At 46.8% G+C, this 20,213-nt stretch overlaps 1 long non-coding RNA gene across 1 annotated transcript in view; it reads left to right on the forward strand.

Moving 5' to 3' along the window:
- The first annotated feature begins 10,126 nt into the window (after positions 1 to 10,126).
- LOC120996936 overlaps positions 10,127 to 20,213 on the forward strand; it is a 30,955-nt gene continuing 20,868 nt past the window's right edge. The window contains exon 1 of the long non-coding RNA XR_005777988.1: positions 10,127 to 10,242. This is a non-coding gene — a long non-coding RNA (uncharacterized LOC120996936). The remainder of the gene's footprint in view (positions 10,243 to 20,213) is intronic.

Raw genomic sequence — 20,213 nt, forward strand, 5'->3', positions numbered from 1 at the left:
TCATTGGGTAACTGGCGAGACCTTTAGGCCCCTTTCACACAAGTTTTCCACACAGTCGCGATGTGTGAAGTGAACGCATGGCACCCGCACTGAATCCTGACCCATTCATTTCAATGGCTCTGTGTACATGTGTGTGTGTTTTTTTTTTTTTCATGTATCATTTCTATGTTGCATGAGAATCGCAGCATGTTCTATATTCTGAGTTTTTCACGCAGCCCTGGTCCCATAGAAGTGAATAGGACTTCAGTAAAAAAAACACATTGTATCCGGATGCAGTCCGGGTGCAATGCTTTTCACTGATGGTTGCTAGATGTTGTTGTAAACCTTCAGTTTTTTTCACGCACGAAAAAAAGGAACAACTGAACGCAATCGCAGACAAAACTGACTAAATTTGCTTGTGAAATGGTGTGAGTTTCACTGAACGCATCCTGAGCCAATCTGTATCGTTCATGTGAAAGAGGCCTTACACCACAGATCATTGCTAATGAGCCTTCCTAAGAACGCTTGTTAGTAATTATCTACTTAATGGTTGGCCAGCGTTAAAGGGGATTAAGTCTATAAAGAGAACAATAGAGCTGTCAAATTGTTATCCTAATTCTACCTCTACCATTATACTAACAGATAATATATTTCCCTCGCAGTAGCAATAAAATAACAGTGCGATCCCTATTTATATGGGAGTCCTGACTGCTAAAAAAGGACAATATTATGTATTTACTTTTCAATAGCAAAATAATGCATATTAGTATGAATCAATACTGAATATTAGTAACATACCGTAGTAACATGGTTTATAAGGCCGAAAAAAGACATTTGTCCATCCAGTTCGGCCTGTTATCCTGCAAGTTGATCCAGAGGAAGGCAAAAAAAAACTGTGAGGTAGAAGCTAATTTTCCTCACTTAAGGGGAAAAAAATTCCTTCCCGACTCCAATCAGGCAATCAGAATAACTCCCTGGATCAACGACCCCTCTCTAGTAGCTATAGCCTGTAATATTATTACACTCCAGAAATACATCCAGGCCCCTCTTGAATTCCTTTATTGTACTCACCATCACCACCTCCTCAGGCAGAGAGTTCCATAGTCTCACTGCTCTTACCGTAAAGAATCCTCTTCTAAGTTTGTGTACAAACCTGCTTTCCTCCAGACGCAGAGGATGTCCCCTCGTCACAGTCACAGCCCTGGGGATAAACAGATGATGGGAGAGATCTCTGTACTGACCCCTGATATATTTATACATAGTATTTAGATCTCCCCTCAGTCGTCTTTTTTCTAAAGTGAATAACCCTAATGTTGATAATCTTTCAGGGTACTGTAGTCCACCCATTCCAGTTATTACTTTAGTTGCCCTCCTCTGTACCCTCTCCAGTTCTGCTATGTCTGCCTTGTTCACTGGAGCCCAGAACTGTACACTGTACTCCATGTGTGGTCTGACCAGTGATTTGTAAAGTAGTAGGAATATGTTCTCATCACGGGCATCTATGCCCCTTTTGATGCAACCAATTATCTTATTGGCCTTGGCAGCAGCTGCCTGACACTGGTTTTTACTGCTTAGTTTGCTGTTCACTAAAATTCCTAGATGCTTTTCCATGTCAGTGTTACCCAGTGTTTTACCATTTAGTATGTACGGGTGACTTGCATTATTCCTTCCCATGTGCATAACTTTACATTTGTCAGTGTTAAACCTCATCTGCCACTTATCTGCCCAAGCCTCCAATCTATCCAGATCCCTCTGTAGTAGTATACTGTCCTCTTCAGTGTAAATTACTTTACACAGTTTAGTGTCATCTGCGAAAATTGATACTTTACTATGCAAGCCTTCTACAAGATCATTAATAAATATATTGAAGAGAATAGGGCCCAATACTGACCCCTGAGGTACCCCACTAGTGACAGTGACCCAATCTGAGTGTGTACCGTTAATAATCACCCTCGGTTTTCTATCACTGAGCCAGTTACTTAGGCTACATGCACACAAACGTTGTTTGTTTCCGTGTCCGTTCCGTTTTTTTTGCGGATAGGATGCGGACCCATTCATTTTTAACGGGTCTGCAAAAGACGCGGACAGCACACCGTGTGCTGTCCGCATCAGTATGTCCGTTCCGTTGCCCCGCTAAAAAAAATAGTGCATGTCCTATTTAATTCTAGTTTGCGGACAAGGATAGGCATTATTACAATGGATACGCAAAAAAACGGATACGCAAAAAAAAATGGATGCCATACGGAACGTCATCCGTTTTTTTTGCGGATCCGCAAATTGCGAACCGCAAAACACATACGGTCGTGGCAGGCACGCTGTCGTGTGCATGAGCCCTTAATCTGCAGGCAGCATGTTACAGAGCTGGAGGAGATGAGCAGATTCATATATAGTTTTGCGGGAATGGATTCAGTAGAATTTGAATTTCATTAATTTATATTCCTGATCATTCTGGGTTTTGACATGAAGGAGGTGGTTCTATCATTGATTTATAGTCATACCCATCTATGACTGTTACTACAGAGATAGCTGTCAATCGCTGATAGGACCTCCTTGACTTCAAAGCCCAGAACGAGCATGGATATAGATGGATATAGATTGAATTTTTCCCATTATCTATATAGTAATCTTCTCAGCTCCTCCTGCTCTATAACATGCTGCCTTCAGCTCAGATACTATGATCAAAGTTTCAGGAAATTCTCTCATTACTACTAATTAGTGGTGTTAAGATGTAGGGATAATTTTGCCTTGCGTCAATTGGTGTCCAGATTTATTGATCCCCTTTAGTGATTAGTTTAGTATGGTACTAGTTCGGGGGGGGGGGCACATGTAGGAGGACTTTGAGTCAAATGTGGCTCACAAACTATTAGTTGGGGAAGCTAGCTCTAAGGCTATGTTCCCATCTGTGGCACGGAGATCCGCCCACCTGATCCAGCAGAGAATGCCTAGAATTGGCTGGACACAAACCGCAGCAGTCAGACACTGGACACAAACCGCATTTGGATTGCAGCCAAATTTCCGCCGGACCCCATTATATTTAATGTGGCTAGCAGGCATACCCTTTGCATCCAGCAGTGCCTGATCCGGAGAATTCCGGCAGGCTGTTCTCTGCCAGAACAGCCTGCTGGAACCCATGCCGCAGATGTGAAAGTAGCATTAGTCATCGGTTTTAAAGGGAATCTGTCAAAAAAGTAGTTTTTTTCAGCACTTCCCAGCCCCTACCGAATGCTTTAGCATAGTCAAAACTGCTTATAGACTCCCTTTAAATCTTTATGTATCTCACAAGACATCTTTGTATCTGAATAGATTGAATGTGAGTGATGGTTTTCTGTAAAATAATTTGAATAAAATATTCTCTGATATAGAAATCTCTGATATAGAAATCGGTGTTCTGAAAAAAGATCAGCAATTTCTGCACCATTAAAATGCCACAAGCCAAACAGAGTACATGAAGAAACTGAATTAAAATGGCATACAGGTATTAAATCCATTATCTCAGGTCACATGATGAAAAACCTGGGTAAGAACCTACTTTTACTTTATTTCCGCTAAAAGCTTTGCTACTAAAGCATCGCATTATCTCAGGACTCGAGTACATTTTTTAAGAACAGCTATCGACGATGACTGTAAAAATCATGAGCAAGATGTCAGAAAAGTTGGAGTAAAGGTCACCAATGTGTTATTTTTAAATCACTTTTCATTTAATTAAAAAAATAGCAATTAAAGGTATTCAATGACACATGAGCACAGCAGTATGCATAAAAATAGAATTTAATAATACTGGGCTAATGCACAGTGGGGTTTCTGTAAGTATCCAGATGTTATTAAATAAAGAATCCTAGGAAATAGTACTGTGGACTACCGTTTTGTTACACGTAACATTTTAGAAATTGCCCTTAACCCCTTAGTGACCAGCCTGTTTTGAGTCTTACTGACCAAGCGTTTTTCTTCCTTTTTTCATTGTTGCATTCCAGGAGCCATAACGCTTTTTATTTTTCCATCTATATAGCTTTATGAGGGATTGTTTTTTTTTGGGACAAGTTGTAGTTTTTAATGGCACCATTTTGGGGTACACATAACTTTCTGATTAACTTTTATTAACTCTTTCTGGTCGGGAGATGGGAAAACCAGCAATACTGCCACTGCGGTCTTACGTTATAAATTTTACGGCGTTCATTTTTCGGTACAAATAACATAATATCTTTATTCTCTGGGTCAGTACGATTACAGTGATACCAAATACATATAGTTTTTTTACGTTTTACAACTTTTTTGCAATAAACCCCTTTTTTTTAAAGAAAAAAATGTTTTTGCATTGCCACGTCCCAAGACCCATAACTTTTTTATTTTTCTTTATATGGAGTTGTGTGAGGGCTATATTTTTGTGGGACGACTTGTACTTTTCATTGGCATCATTTTGGAATAAATGGCGCTTTTTGATCTCTATTTATTTTCATTGAAAGGAGTATTTTCAATGGAAAAAAAATATTTTTTTTATGGGATTTTTTATTGAATAAATTAGTTTTATTTTTTACTTTTTTTTAACACTTAATAGTTCCACAAGGGGACTATAACAGGCAGCTTTTTGATTGCTTTTAAAATGAAATGCACTATCCCTATAGTGCATTGCATTTTGAGGGCAATGCTATTCTGACATTGACCAGCAGGCTGCACCAGAGAGGCGCAGCGTGCTGGATATTACTCAAGGCTGGTCCTGGGCCTACATCAGACCCCAAGCAGCCTTTACACACATCGGTACAACGTGATCGCATTTGCGGGGTGCTGATGGGAAACAGAGGAAGTCCACTCCCTCTGTCAGCCCTTTACATGCGGCGGGCGCCATTGACCGTGGCATGTAAAGTGTTAAACAGCCCGGATCAGCACTCTTGCAGCGCTTAGACTGGGCAGCCATAAAAAGACAAAGACTATTGTAACGGTCACGTACACACACACACACAGGGGGGAGGATAGTGACCACTGCGCTCCACCCTCACGCCTGGCCCTGCCTACTTGCCTCACAAGTCCTGATGACAGGGGACAACTGGGCGGCAGTCCCTAACTTAGGATACGTGCGGGAAGGACAAACAAGACAAATAACGGATAGTGAACGGACCGGGTCAAAACCAAGAGGACAACGCAGTACAGAGGGATAAGCAAAGAATGGTCAGGAGAAGCCGGGGTCATAAATACCAGGAGAGTCGAGAAGTACCAAAGGAGTCCGCAAAGAATAGTCAGGTGGAAGCCGAGGTCAAAATACCATGAGGGATGCGCAGTACAGGAGGAGCAGGCAAAGGATCGTCAGTGAACAGGATCAGGTAAGTATACAGGTATCCAACAAACGCCAGGAACCTAAATTAACAGGCAACCTGTGGCCAGCAGGCTGCCTGTATTTATAGTGGGGAGTGAGGATCATGTGACGTGGCCAGCGTCACATGACCGACAGACCGACCAGTCGAGCACCGAGTGATCAGCTCGGCGCTCAAGGCAGACCTAGGAGCAGGGAGCCTCCCAGCTAGAAAAGCCGCCCTGGGAACAAGGTCAAACACAGATCCTCGCTCCCGAAGCTAAGCAGCAGGTCTGCGGTTGATGGGAGACCGAGTGCGCCTTCGGCACCCCGTTACAACTATATCTGTAATATGGATATGTGCACAAGGTCTTAGAGGACATTGTCTAGCATAATTCCTCTACACATGGTTGGGAAAGGGTATCAATGTGTGCATTGACAAATCACAAGGACGCTTTTAGTAGGATACTGGTGTAATGATGTTGTCACTGTTTTCCTTGTTCTCCGAGCTACAGATATTGATGGCCTATCCTTAGGATAGGTCGTCAGTATTAGATAAGTGGGGGTCCAACACCCAGCACCCCCACAATCAGTTATACAGACAGAAACAGAAGGCTCTGTACATGTCTAGTTTCCACCGATGACGAACTGAAGCTCAGCTCCCATTCACTTGATGAGCTGCAGTATATCAACACTGTCACTACAAAGTGTACAGAGCTATCTGCCTCCAGTTCTGTACTACAGTCAGGTCCATAAATATTGGGATATCAACACAATTTTAAAATTTTTGGCTCTATACACCACCACAATGGATTTGAAATGAAACGAAGATGATGTGCTTTAACTGCAGACTGTCAGCTTTAATTTGAGGGTATTTACATCCAAATCAGGTGAACGGTGTAGGAATTACAACAGTTTGCATATGTGCCTCCTACTTGTTAAGGACCCAAAAGTAATAGGACAATTGGCTTCTCAGCTGTTCCATGGCCAGGTGTGTGTTATTCCCTCATTATCCCAATTACAATGAGCAGATAAAAGGTCCAGAGTTCATTTCAAGTGTGCTATTTGCATTTGGAATCTGTTGCTGTCAACTCTCAAGTGGAGATCTAAAGAGCTGTCACTATCAGTGAAGCAAGCTATCATTAGGCTGAAAAAAAACAAACCCATCAGAGAGATAGCAAAAACATTAGGTGTGGCCAAAACAACTGTTTGGAACATTCTTAAAAAGAATGAACGCACCGGTAAGCTCAGCAACACCAAAAGACCCGGAAGACCACAGAAAACAACTGTGGTGGATGACCAAAGAATTCTTTCCCTGGTGAAGAAAACACCCTTCACAACAGTTGGCTAGGTCAAGAACACTCTCCAGGAGGTAGGTGTATGTGTGTCAAATTCAAAAATTAAGATAAGACTTCACCAGAGCAAATACAGAGGGTTCACCACAAGATGTAAACCATTGGTGAGCCTCAAAAACAGGAAGGCCAGATTAGAGTTTGTCAAACGACATCTAAAAAAGCCTTTACAGTTTTGGAACAAAATCCTATGGACAGATGAGACCAAGATCAACTTGTAGCAGAGTGATGGGAAGAGAAGAGTATAGAGAAGGAAAGGAACTGCTCATGATCCTAAGCATGCCACCTGTCACGAGGGTGTCAAGAGCCACGTCTGACTCCATTATACCCGGGGTCAGGAAGTCGCAGCGGGTGGCTGCGCGCTCTATGTATAAAGATAGTGCTGTTTCTTAATGGTAGCTTTCTTGGTTTGCCTTGCAATCCTTTTTGGCTCACTCAGGGATCCGTAGCTTCTTCTCCTCAGCTGTTTCTTGTCCAGCACTCCCAACCTCCTTATATTCCCCTCTCCCACTTCTCTGGTTGCCAGATATAGAGCTTCCTGCCTGGACTTCTATACTGACCCACTGGAACTGTGTAGCTGTGATTCCTGGTTGTTGTTCCAGAGCGTTACCCTCCGGATCCCTGTTGGGCTTTTGTTGTCCGCTGTTGTCGCCCACCTGGGATTATATGTTTTGTCTGTATTGTCTGTCCTCTCCTTGGTGTTTTCCTTTAGTGTTAGTGGTGCGGACTAGTGTTCCCACCGTCCTATTCACTACGTAGGGATCATCTTAGGGAAAGCTAGGGTTTAGGCACGTGATCGGCGTACAGGTGAGGAACCCGTCTAGGGACGTCAGGGCAGTCAGGTGCCAGCCTCAAGGTGAGTTAGGGGTCACCACCTTTCCCTCTCCCTTGGACAGGGCCTTCCCATTTCCCTCCCTTTGCGTCACGTATGTGATCGGCATGCCGGTCATGATACCACCTCAGCAGTTAAGCATGGTGGTGGTAGTGTCATGGCGTGGGCATGTATGGCTGCCAATGGAACTGGTTCTCTTGTATTTATTGATGATGTGAGTGCTGACAAAAGCAGCATGATGAATTCTGAAGTGTTTCTGGCAATATTATCTGCTCATATTCAGCCAAATGCTTCATAACTCATTGGACGGCGCTTCACAGTGCAGATGGACAATGACCCAAAGCATACCGCAAAAGCAACCAAAGAGTTTTTTAAAAGAAAGAAGTGGAATGTTATGCAATGGCCAAGTCAATCTCCTGACCTGAATCCGATTGAGTATGCATTTCACTTGCTAAAGACAAAACTGAAGGGAAAATGCCCCGAGAACAAGCAGAAACTGAAGACAGTTGCAGTAGAGGCCTGGCAGAGCATCACCAGGGATGAAACCCAGCGTCTGGTGATGTCTATGCGTTCCAGACTTCAGGCTGTAATTGACTGCAAAGGATTTGCAACCAAGTATTAAAAAGTATTATTCTGTCCTATTACTTTTGGTCCCTTAACAAGTGGGAGGCACATATGCAAACTGCTGTAATTCCTACACTGTTCACCTGATTTGGCTGTAAATACCCTCAAATTAAAGCTGACAGTCTGCAGTTAAAGCACATCTAGTTCGTTTCATTTCAAATCCATTGTGGTGGTGTATAGAGCCAAAAATGTTAGAATTGTGTCGATGTCCCAATATTTATGGACCTGACTATATTACTGCAACAGACCGTATTAGTGAATGTGTTAATGCAACAGACTGTGTCGTTCAAAGACATTTAGTGCAAAAACTGCATTCTTATACTTGTTAGTGAACACATTACTGCAAGATACCATGACATTTACTGCAAAAATTGCATTGTTATATGAATTCTAATACAGCAATACTCTATGTAGTTTAAACAGTTTAAACATGTCAATAGCAGTGTAAAGTCGGTTTGTAGAAGAGGAGGGACATTTAATTGCACCACTGAATTTAAATTACAGGGGAAAAAAACTTTCAGTTTTACTAGTACCGTTTAATAATCTGTTTACCAAACCCGTGACTTTTCAGTTATAGGCCTCTGGAAAACAGAAGAGTGCAAAACAAAAGAACCATGCCTCATCATCCAAAAGTCAGAATGTGGGTAGTAGCAGAACCAAACTCTGGTCAGTAATATTATCAGTAGGCCACAGTCTCCCTGGCTTTCGGTAGGTGCCACAATATTATTGAGGACAAATAACATGGGATTATGAACTGGATGGTTCACTCCTCCTCTCAGTCACAGCAGTATTACGTGGATGTCACCTCTGAATCTAACACCTTGACACCTGACCTTGAAGCCAGGGGTCACAACATTCCTCCTGCTTCTCTTCCTTGCAACCTCAGAGAAGCCTTTAGTTGCATACTCTGTCTTTACTGCTCCCTTCTGGTGGGGAGCCTTCATTATACCTAAAAAGAGGCAACAAAACCCCATGTGCTATGAAAGATACTCAACATAGTCTCCCTGTTGATAACTTCTGTGAGAACAGTTTGTGTTTGGACTGCCATGGAGAGGAGGTTCAGGGGAAGGTAGGGGACCCCATCCATAGCTGTGATGATGGTAGTATTAGTAGTGGCACTTATAGCCAAGGTGGTGGCAGTAGGAGCAGTGTTAGTCACAGTGACACTCAGGGAATATACAAAGCAGGCATTCAGGAGGAGGGCCATGAAGCACATGATGACATATCACAGTCTGATAAAAGTAGCGTCGAGGGTGAGGGTGATGATGATTGTGTGTTGGACAGGACCTAGGAACTGGATCCGGTGCTGTGGAAGAGGTAACATCAGAGGAGGAGGGTGGTGGCCACGGCAGCAGTGGCAATAAAGATTAGAGGCAAAGTACGGCCAAAACCTCCCAAAAAACTGCCAGAGCCAGATCTGCTATTATGGTCAGTTTGGGAACTGGTAATGTCATTGATATTGTGGGCGAAGGTTCAAAATGTGCCAGCCCTAAGCCAAGCTCAGCTGTGCTATCTCTATGTGGAGTGTGCGAGTATCTCCCGTCTGGCAGTTTTTCTCTACAAGGCCAGAAGACAAAGGCATTGTCATGTGCAAGATCTGCAGGATTAAAATAAGCTGTGGGCATTCAAACACAAACGTAGGTACTATGGCTCTATTGCAGCACATGGTATCACCGGTTCCTGTGGGAGATTATATATGACCACCAGCTAGCACAATAACAGTGTCCTCCTTCACTTGGTCTCATTTATGGCAGTCGGGCTGCATCCACGTGAAGTACAGTATCCTTGTCATCGTCATCATCAGTTACTGTTTCTCCCATTCAGACTACTTCTTCTACACTACTCTGTCGACAGTCATCGATAACAGAATGTGTGGCCAAGAAACAACTAAACGTACCCAGCAATTCACTGGTGTCCTAGCTTAACTCTCACCTGACCAAGTTTCTGATGGTACAGTCAATGCCCTAACACTTAGTGAATTCTGCTGCCCTTAGGGAGCTGATGGCGTGCGCTCTGCCTTGCTGGAAGATACCTAGCTGGCATTATTTCTCAAAGAAAAAAAAAACTATCCCTGCCTTGTACTGTCATATGGCAGAGAACGTGGTCAGCTCCTTGCAATTCTCGTTGCCCATCAGGGTGCACGCCAAGGTGGACACCTGAAGCAGCTGTTATAGGTAAGGTTACTACATGTTTTTCACCAACTGCTGTGTCAATGTTTCAGTTTTACATAATACAGCATTTAATGAGTTTTTAGTGAAGAAGAGTTGTCCAGCCTTTCTTTGAGAAGTTCCAAATGCACTTTATTCAATATCAAAATTTAAAAAGCATCCATGTACAGGTTGCGTTGGTCTACGCGTTTCAGACAGCAAACAGTTTCAGCCCTTACTCATGATCATTAAACATACACTCAGTCCTCACTTTTATAGGAGGAGGAAACCACACCTTGACCAATCAAAGGGTCATGTGGCCAGTGGCCACTCCCTCCTGCAAAAGGTGCATGACGATAAAACAAACTTAAAGTATCATCATAAATAACTTGAAGATACAGGGAATCCAATGTTTAGTATTGTAGAATCAAGTCTAATCTTTTATTTAGCCCTTGGGGTTGGCGACTTTGTAATCTGAAAATCCAAAAGGATTCTCTATTTAAAAGTTTCCTTTTACAGTCGCCTCCCCTTGCTGGTTTATTGACCCTTTCATTACCTTGCACAAGCATATCTAAAGGTGAGGACTGGGTGTATGTTTAATGGTCATGAGTAAGGGCTGAAACTGTTTGCTGCCTGAAACGCGTAGACAAACACAACCTGTACCTGGATGCTTTTTAAATTTTGATATTGAATAAAGTGCATTTGGAACTTCTCAAAGAAAGGCTGGACAACTCTTCTTCACTTATCCTCATTGCTCCCAGTCTGGGTGAGGGAGCGGTCCGTGTCCTTATGGTTGGAGTTTCCAGACAGGTGAGAGCTGCTCTAATTACCTTTGAATAGACAATGATTTTTTAGTGTCTCCATATTCTGAAAGCCATATATATATTTTTTTTTTTTTTGGGCGACTGTCTTATGTAGGGGCTCATTTATTTTTTTCAGGATGAGATGACGGTTTTATTGGTGCTATTTTAGGGTGCATATGACTTTTTGAACGCTTGCTATTGCACTTTTTGTGATGGCTTTTTTTACACCGTTTTTTTTTTTTACAGTGTTCACCTGAGGGGTCTAATATGTATACTTTTTTTTATTTATTTATGTTTTACACAATAACAGCATTTTTGAATTTTAAAAAATCATGTTTCAGTGTCTCCCAGGGGCAGACTGACAACTCATGGGGCCCCCGGGCATTAGGAGATTATGGGGCCCCTGTGTCCCCGCCCACCCTCAAGCTACACCCACCCACAGCCCCACCTACGTATCGTGCCACGCATGCTCCAGGCTCATGTGGGCCCTTGGGCAATAAAGTCTCAGTGGGCCCCCTTAAACAGTGATAACTCTCTGAGTACAGATAATATAGTAGATGTCCCCTGCGGTCCTATGTAACAACACAGATAACACAGTGATGGCTATCTGAGTACAGAAAATTTAGTAGTGTTACCTGCAGTCCTATGTAAAACCACAGATAACACTAGTGCTGATAATGTGGTAGTGTTAACTGCAGTCCTATGTAAAACCACAGATAACACTAGTCCTGATAATGTGGTAGTGTTACCTGCAGTCCTATGTAAAACCACAGATAACACTAGTCCTGATATTGTGGTAGTGTTACCTGCAGTCCTATGTAAAACCACAGATAACACTAGTGTAGATTATGTAGTAGTGTTACCTACGTCCTTAGTGTGCCTTCCTGTGTCTCTCCCACGGACTCCATGCTGGCAGCACTGCCTCCTCTTCCATCTTCTTCTTCTTGCCCTGCACAAAATGTCCTGATGCAGCTGCGTCAAGACATAGGAACACTGTTCGCATGGTGATGGTGACACACACAGGGAGAGACACACAGGGACAGATACACACAAACAGACAGACACACACAAACACACACAGGGACAGACAGACACACACACAAACACACACAAACACACAGGGACACACACACAGACACACACACACAGGGAGAGACACACACACAGGGAGAGACACACACACAGGGAGAGACACATACACAGGGAGAGACACATACACAGGGAGAGACACACACACAGGGAGAGACACACACACAGGGAGAGACACACACAGGGAGAGACACATACACAGGGAGAGACACATACACACAGGGAGAGACACATACACACAGGGAGAGAAACACACACACAGGGACAGACACACAGATAGGCCTCACCACACTCCAGTCAGGCTTCTCTCCGTACAGGAACACACAGGGTCACTAGTGGGGGGGAGCAGGTTTACTAGTGGGGTGAGAGGAGGAGGGGGGAGCAGGGTCACTAGTGGGGTGACAGAAGGTAGGAGGAGCAGAGGCACCAGTGGGGTGACAGGAGGAGTGGGGAGCAGGGTCACTAGTGGGGTGACAGGAGGAGGGGGGAAGCAGGGTCACTAGTGGGGTGACAGGAGGAGGGGGGAAGCAGGGGGGAGCAGGGTCACTAGTGGGGGGGGACAGGAGGATGGGGGAGCAGGGTCACTAGTGGTGGACAAGAGGAGGGGGGATCAGGGTCACTAGTGGGGTGACAGGAGGAGGGGGGAAGCAGGGTCACTAGTGGGGTGACAGGAGGAGGGGAAGCAGGGGGGAGCAGGGTAACTAGTGGGGGGGACAGGAGGATGGGGGAGCAGGGTCACTAGTGGGGTGACAGAAGGTAGGAGGAGCAGAGGCACCAGTGGGGTGACAGGAGGAGTGGGGAAGCAGGGGGGAACAGGGTCACTAGTGGGGGGGACAGGAGGATGGGGGAGCAGGGTCACTAGTGGTGGACAAGAGGAGGGGGGATCAGGGTCACTAGTGGGGTGACAGGAGGAGGGGGGAAGCAGGGTCACTAGTGGGGTGACAGGAGGAGGGGAAGCAGGGGGGAGCAGGGTAACTAGTGGGGGGGACAGGAGGATGGGGGAGCAGGGTCACTAGTGGTGGATAAGAGGAGGGGGGAGCAGGGTTACTGCAGGGTTACTAGTGGGGTGACAGGAGGAGGGGTTGCAGGGTCACTAGTGGGGTGACAGGAGAAGGGGGAGCAGGGTCACTAGTGGGGGGAGCAGGGTTACTAGTGAGGTGACAGAAGGAGGGGGAAGCAGGGTCACTACTGGGGGGAGCAGGGTTACTAGTGGGGGGGAGCAGGGTTACTAATGGGGTGACAGGAGGAGGGGGAGCAGGGTCACTAGTGGGGTGACAGGAGGAGGGGGAAGCAGGGTCACTAGTGGGGGGAGCAGGGTTACTAGTGGGGGGGGCAGGGTTACTAATGGGGTGACAGGAGGAGGGGGGAGCAGGGTCACTACTCTCCCATCTCCTCATCAAAGAGGCTGAAAAGACGCTTTTTATGGCGCATTACCAGTAACGCACCTTATCAGTAACGCACCCAAGTACCTGCTCCGTGTACACAGGGCCCGGGCTGCAGGTGCTTCCCAGTGACAGATCGTAGCACGTTCACTTTCAGGCAGAAAATGGCACTTGCAGCTGTATATTCAACAATAGCCTGTGCCTGTGCGTGGGTAGGGATGCAGTGAGAGCGGAGCGCAGGCACGGTTTAGCACGTATGAGGAGGCAGGCCCACTAAGGTGGAAGGTGGACCCAGGCAGCATAACGAGCAGGGGAACGGAGGCACTGGGCAGTGCTGCAGCAGCCATAGCAAGTGAAGTGGCGAGGTGATCAAGTCATCTCGCCACTTGCTAAAGTTAAGTGTGTGTGACTCGTGCTTATATTAAAGTAGCAGGCAGCGGCGCTGGAGCTGCCTACACCTGCACTAATAATTAACTGTCTGAGCCTGGCGGACCCCCTAGTGGCAGCGGGCCCTCAGTCCATGCCCGAGTGCCCAAATTGTCAGTCCGCCTCTGGTGTCTCCATATTCTGAGAGCCATAGTTTTTTTAATTTTTTGGGCGATTGTCTTAGGTAGGATATCATTTTTTGTGCTATTTAGGGCTGTGTATGACTTTTTTGATCACTTGGTATTACACTTTTTGTGATGTAAGGTGACAAAAAATGTCTTTTTGACACTTTTTTTTTTTTTTTACGGTGTTAACCTGAGGGGTTAGGTCATGTGATATTTTTATAGAGCAGGTCATTACGGATGCCTCTGATCGGGCGGATAAAGCTCCTGCACCCGCCTGATCAGCGCACTGTACCTGTACTGCGCTGGGGTCTCTGTCCTGCATTTCTGTGCCGTACATGTACAGTGCTGGTAGCGAACAGGTTAAAGAACTTAAAAGAGGGGGATCAGAGAAAGTTTGTAAAAAAAAGTACATTTGATAAAATGATATAAGAAATCTGAGTCCTCGGAGACTTCAGTGCTAGAGTTGAGCGAACGAACACCTGGATGTTCGGGTTCGAGAAGTTCCGCCGAACTTCCCGTAAATGTTCGGGTTCGGGATCCGAACCCGAACCGAACTTCGTCCCGAACCCGAACCCCATTGAAGTCAATGGGGACCCGAACTTTTGGGCACTAAAAAGGCTGTAAAACAGCCCAGGAAAGAGCTAGAGGGCTGCAAAAGGCAGCAACATGTAGGTAAATCCCCTGCAAACAAATGTGGATAGGGAAATGAATTAAAATTAAAATTAAAAAAATAAAAATGAACCAATATCAATTGGACAGAGGTCCCATAGCAGAGAATCTGGCTTCACGTCAGCAGAGAATCAGTCTCTTCATGCCATAGCAAAGAATCTGGCTTCATGTCAGCAGAGAATCAGTCTCTTCATGCCATAGCAGAGAATCTGGCTTCATGTCAGCGCAGAATCAGTCTTCATGTCATAGCAGAGAATCAGGCTTCACGTCACCCACCACTGGAACAGGCCACTGTCACACATTTAGGCCCAGGCACCCAGGCAGAGGAGAGAGGTCCCGTAACAGAGAATCTGGCCTTATGTCAGCGCAGAATCTGTCTTCATGTCATAGCAGAGAATCAGGCTTCACGTCACCCACCACTGGAACAGGCCACTGTCACACATTTAGGCCCAGGCACCCAGGCAGAGGAGAGCGGTCCCGTAACAGAGAATCTGGCCTTATGTCAGCGCAGAATCTGTCTTCATGTCATAGGAGAGAATCAGGCTTCACGTCACCCACCACTGGAACAGGCCACTGTCACACATTTAGGCCCAGGCACCCAGGCAGAGGAGAGAGGTCCCGTAACAGAGAATCTGGCCTTATGTCAGCGCAGAATCTGTCTTCATGTCATAGCAGAGAATCAGGCTTCACGTCAGCCACCACTGGAACAGGCCACTGTCACACATTTAGGCCCAGGCACCCAGGCAGAGGAGAGCGGTCCCGTAACAGAGAATCTGGCCTTATGTCAGCGCAGAATCTGTCTTCATGTCATAGGAGAGAATCAGGCTTCACGTCAACCACCACTGAAACAGGCCACTGTCACACATTTAGGCCCAGGCACCCAGGCAGAGGAGAGAGGTCCCGTAACAGAGAATCTGGCCTTATGTCAGTGCAGAATCTGTCTTCATGTCATAGCAGAGAATCAGGCTTCACGTCACCCACCACTGGAACAGGCCACTGTCACACATTTAGGCCCCGGCACCCAGACAGAGGAGAGTGGTCCCGTAACAGAGAATCTGGCCTTATGTCAGCGCAGAATCTGTATTCATGTCATAGCAGAGAATCAGGCTTCACGTCACCCACCACTGGAACAGGCCACTGTCACACATTTAGGCCCCGGCACCCAGACAGAGGAGAGGTTCATTCAACTTTGGGTTGCCCCGCAATATAATGGTAAAATGAAATTAAAAATAGTATTGAATGAGGAAGTGCCCTGGAGTAGAATAATATATTGTTAAGGGGAGGTAGTTAATATCTAATCTGCACAAGGGATGGACAGGTCCTGTGGGATCCATGCCTGGTTCATTTTTATGTACGTCAGCTTGTCCACATTGGCTGTAGACAGGCGGCTGCGTTTGTCTGTAATGACGCCCCCTGCCGTGCTGAATACACGTTCAGACAAAACGCTGGCCACCGGGCAGGCCAGCACCTCCAAGGCATAAAAGGCTAGCTCTGGCCACGTGGACAATTTGGAGACCCAGAAGTTGAATGGGGCCGAACCATCAGTCAGTACGTGGAGGGGTGTGCACAGGTACTGTTCCACCATGTTAGTGAAATGTTGCCTCCTGCTAACACGTTCCGTATCAGGTGGTGGTGCACTTAGCTGTGGCGTGTTGACAAAACTTTTCCACATCTCTGCCATGCTAACCCTGCCCTCAGAGGAGCTGGGCGTGACACAGCTGCGTTGGCGACCTCTTGCTCCTCCTCTGCCTTCGCCTTGGGCTTCCACTGGTTCCCCTGTGACATTTGGGAATGCTCTCAGTAGCGCGTCTACCAACGTGCGCTTGTACTCGCGCATCTTCCTATCACGCTCCAGTGTAGGAAGTAAGGTGGGCACATTGTCTTTGTACCGGGGATCCAGCAGGGTGGCAACCCAGTAGTCCGCACACGTTAAAATGTGGGCAACTCTGCTGTCGTTGCGCAGGCACTGCAGCATGTAGTCGCTCATGTGTGCCAGGCTGCCCAGAGGTAAGGACAAGCTGTCCTCTGTGGGAGTGGTATCGTCATCGTCCTGTGTTTCCCCCCAGCCACGCACCAGTGATGGGCCCGAGCTGCTTTGGGTGCCACCCCGCTGTGAACATGCTTCATCCTCATCCTCCTCCACCTCCTCCTCATCCTCGTCCTCCTCGTCCTCCAGTAGTGGGCCCTGTCTGGCCACATTTGTACCTGGCCTCTGGTGTTGCAAAAAACCTCCCTTTGAGTCACTTCGAAGAGACTGGCCTGAAAGTGCTAAAAATGACCCCTCTTCCTCCTCTTCCTCCTGGGCCACCTCCTCTTCCATCATCGCCCTAAGTGTTTTCTCAAGGAGACATAGAAGTGGTATTGTAACGCTGATAACGGCGTCATCGCCACTGGTCATGCTGGTGGAGTACTCGAAACAGCGCAACAGGGCACACAGGTCTCGCATTGAGGCCCAGTCATTGGTGGTGAAGTGGGTCTGATCCGCAGTGCGACTGACCCGTGCGTGCTGCAGCTGAAACTCCACTATGGCCAGCTGCTGCTCGCACAGTCTGTCCAGCATATGCAAGGTGGAGTTCCACCTGGTGGGCACGTCGCATATGAGGCGGTGAGCGGGAAGGCCGAAGTTACGCTGTAGCGCAGACAGGCGAGCAGCGGCAGGGTGTGAACGCCGGAAGCGCGAACATACAGCCCGCACTTTATGCAGCAGCTCTGACATGTCGGGGTAGTTGCGAATGAACTTCTGCACCACCAAATTCAGCACATGCGCCAGGCAAGGGATGTGCGTCAAACCGGCTAGTCCCAGAGCTGCAACGAGATTTCGCCCATTATCGCACACCACCAGGCCGGGCTTGAGGCTCACCGGCAGCAACCACTCGTCGGTCTGTTGTTCTATACCCCGCCACAACTCCTGTGCAGTGTGGGGCCTGTCCCCCAAACATATGAGTTTCAGAATGGCCTGCTGACGTTTACCCCGTGCTGTGCTGAAGTTGGTGGTGAAGGTGTGTGGCTGACTGGATGAGCAGGTGGAAGAAGAGGAGGAGGAAGCTGAGTAGGAGGAGGAGGAGACAGGAGGCAAAGAATGTTGCCCTGCGATCCTTGGCGGTGGAAGGACGTGCACCAAATAGCTCTCCGCCTGGGGCCCAGCCGCCACTACATTTACCCAGTGTGCAGTTAGGGAGATATAGCGTCCCTGGCCGTGCTTACTGGTCCACGTATCTGTGGTTAGGTGGACCTTGCCACAGATGGCGTTGCGCAGTGCACACTTGATTTTATCGGACACTTGTTTGTGCAGGGAAGGCACGGCTCTCTTGGAGAAGTAGTGGCGGCTGGGAACAACATACTGTGGGACAGCAAGTGACATGAGCTGTTTGAAGCTGTGTGTGTCCACCAGCCTAAATGACAGCATTTCATAGGCCAGTAGTTTAGAAATGCTGGCATTCAGGGCCAGGGATCGAGGGTGGCTAGGTGAGAATTTACACATTCTCTCAAATGTTTGTGAGATGGAGAGCTGAACGCTGCCGTGTGACATGGTTGAGATGCTTGGTGACGCAGGTGGTGGTGTTGGTGGTACATCCCATGTTTGCTGGGCGGCAGGTGCCAACGTTCCTCCATAGGCGGAGGAAGAGGCCGAGGCGGCGGCAGCAGCAGCAGAAGAGGCCGAGGCGGCAGCAGCAGAAGAGGTAGCAGGGGGAGCTTGAGTGACTTCCTTGTTTTTAAGGTGTTTACTCCACTGCAGTTCATGCTTTGCATGCAGGTGCCTGGTCATGCAGGTTGTGCTAAGGTTCAGAACGTTAATGCCTCGCTTCAGGCTCTGATGGCACAGCGTGCAAACCACTCGGGTCTTGTCGTCAGCACATTGTTTGAAGAAGTGCCATGCCAGGGAACTCCTTGAAGCTGCCTTTGGGGTGCTCGGTCCCAGATGGCGGCGGTCAGTAGCAGGCGGAGTCTCTTGGCGGCGGGTGTTCTGATTTTGCCCACTGCTCCCGCTTTTGCTACGCTGTTGGCTCGGTCTCACCACTGCCTCTTCCTCCGAACTGTGAAAGTCAGTGGCACGACCTTCATTCCATGTGGGGTCTAGGACCTCATCGTCCCCTGCATCGTCTTCCACCCAGTCTTGATCCCTGACCTCCTATTCAGTCTGCACACTGCAGAAAGACGCAGCAGTTGGCACCTGTGTTTCGTCATCATCAGAGACGTGCTGAGGTGGTATTCCCATGTCCTCATCATCAGGAAAAATAAGTGGTTGTGCGTTAGTGCATTCTATCTCTTCCACCCCTGGGGAAGGGCTAGGTGGATGCCCTTGGGAAACCCTGGCAGCAGAGTCTTCAAACAGCATAAGAGACTGCTGCATAACTTGAGGCTCAGACAGTTTCCCTGATATGCATGGGGGTGATGTGACAGACCGATGGGCTTGGTTTTCATGCGCCATCTGTGCGCTTTCTGCAGAAGACTGGGTGGGAGATAATGTGAACGTGCTGGATCCACTGTCGGCCACCCAATTGACTAATGCCTGTACCTGCTCAGGCCTTACCATCCTTAGAACGGCATTGGGCCCCACCAAATATCGCTGTAAATTCTGCTGGCTACTGGGACCTGAGGTAGTTGGTTCACTAGGACGTGTGGCTGTGGCAGAACGGCCACGTCCTCTCCCAGCACCAGAGGGTCCACTAACACCACCACAACCATGTCCACGTCCGCGTCCGCGTCCCTTATTAGATGTTTTCCTCATTGTTCCCGTTCACCACAATTTTGAGAATGGCAAATTTGGGAATGCTTTTTCAACCCAGAACAAAAAGTCTGCTTTTACGGTCACTACAAATAACTTGACCAGCTAAAACTGTGCAGATTTGGTTGAATAGAGATGTGAGACCTGTTTTTTTTTTGCGCTGTGTGACAGTTATAGGTTTAATCACAGAATGACACTTCTATCAGCACGCTAGCGTGTGTCTTAGGTTTTTCTGAATGACACTATCAATACCTTCAATGTAAGATTTTCTTTTTGGGATAGATTTCAAGTAGGCCTCAAATACCACAAACTAGTTATTTTGAGAATGGCAAATTTGGGAATGCTTTTTCAACCCAGAACAAAAAGTCTGCTTTTACGGTCACTACAAATAACTTGACCAGCTAAAACTGTGCAGATTTGGTTGAATAGAGATGTGAGACCTGTTTTTTTTTGCGCTGTGTGACAGTTATAGGTTTAATCACAGAATGACACTTCTATCAGCACGCTAGCGTGTGTCTTAGGTTTTTCTGAATGACACTATCAATACCTTCAATGTAAGATTTTCTTTTTGGGATAGATTTCAAGTAGGCCTCAAATACCACAAACTAGTTATTTTGAGAATGGCAAATTTGGGAATGCTTTTTCAACCCAGAACAAAAAGTCTGCTTTTACGGTCACTACAAATAACTTGACCAGCTAAAACTGTGCAGATTTGGTTGAATAGAGATGTGAGACCTGTTTTTTTTTTGCGCTGTGTGACAGTTATAGGTTTAATCAC

The sequence above is a fragment of the Bufo bufo genome, chromosome 4 (assembly GCF_905171765.1).
Source record: "Bufo bufo chromosome 4, aBufBuf1.1, whole genome shotgun sequence".
NCBI lineage: Eukaryota > Metazoa > Chordata > Amphibia > Anura > Bufonidae > Bufo > Bufo bufo.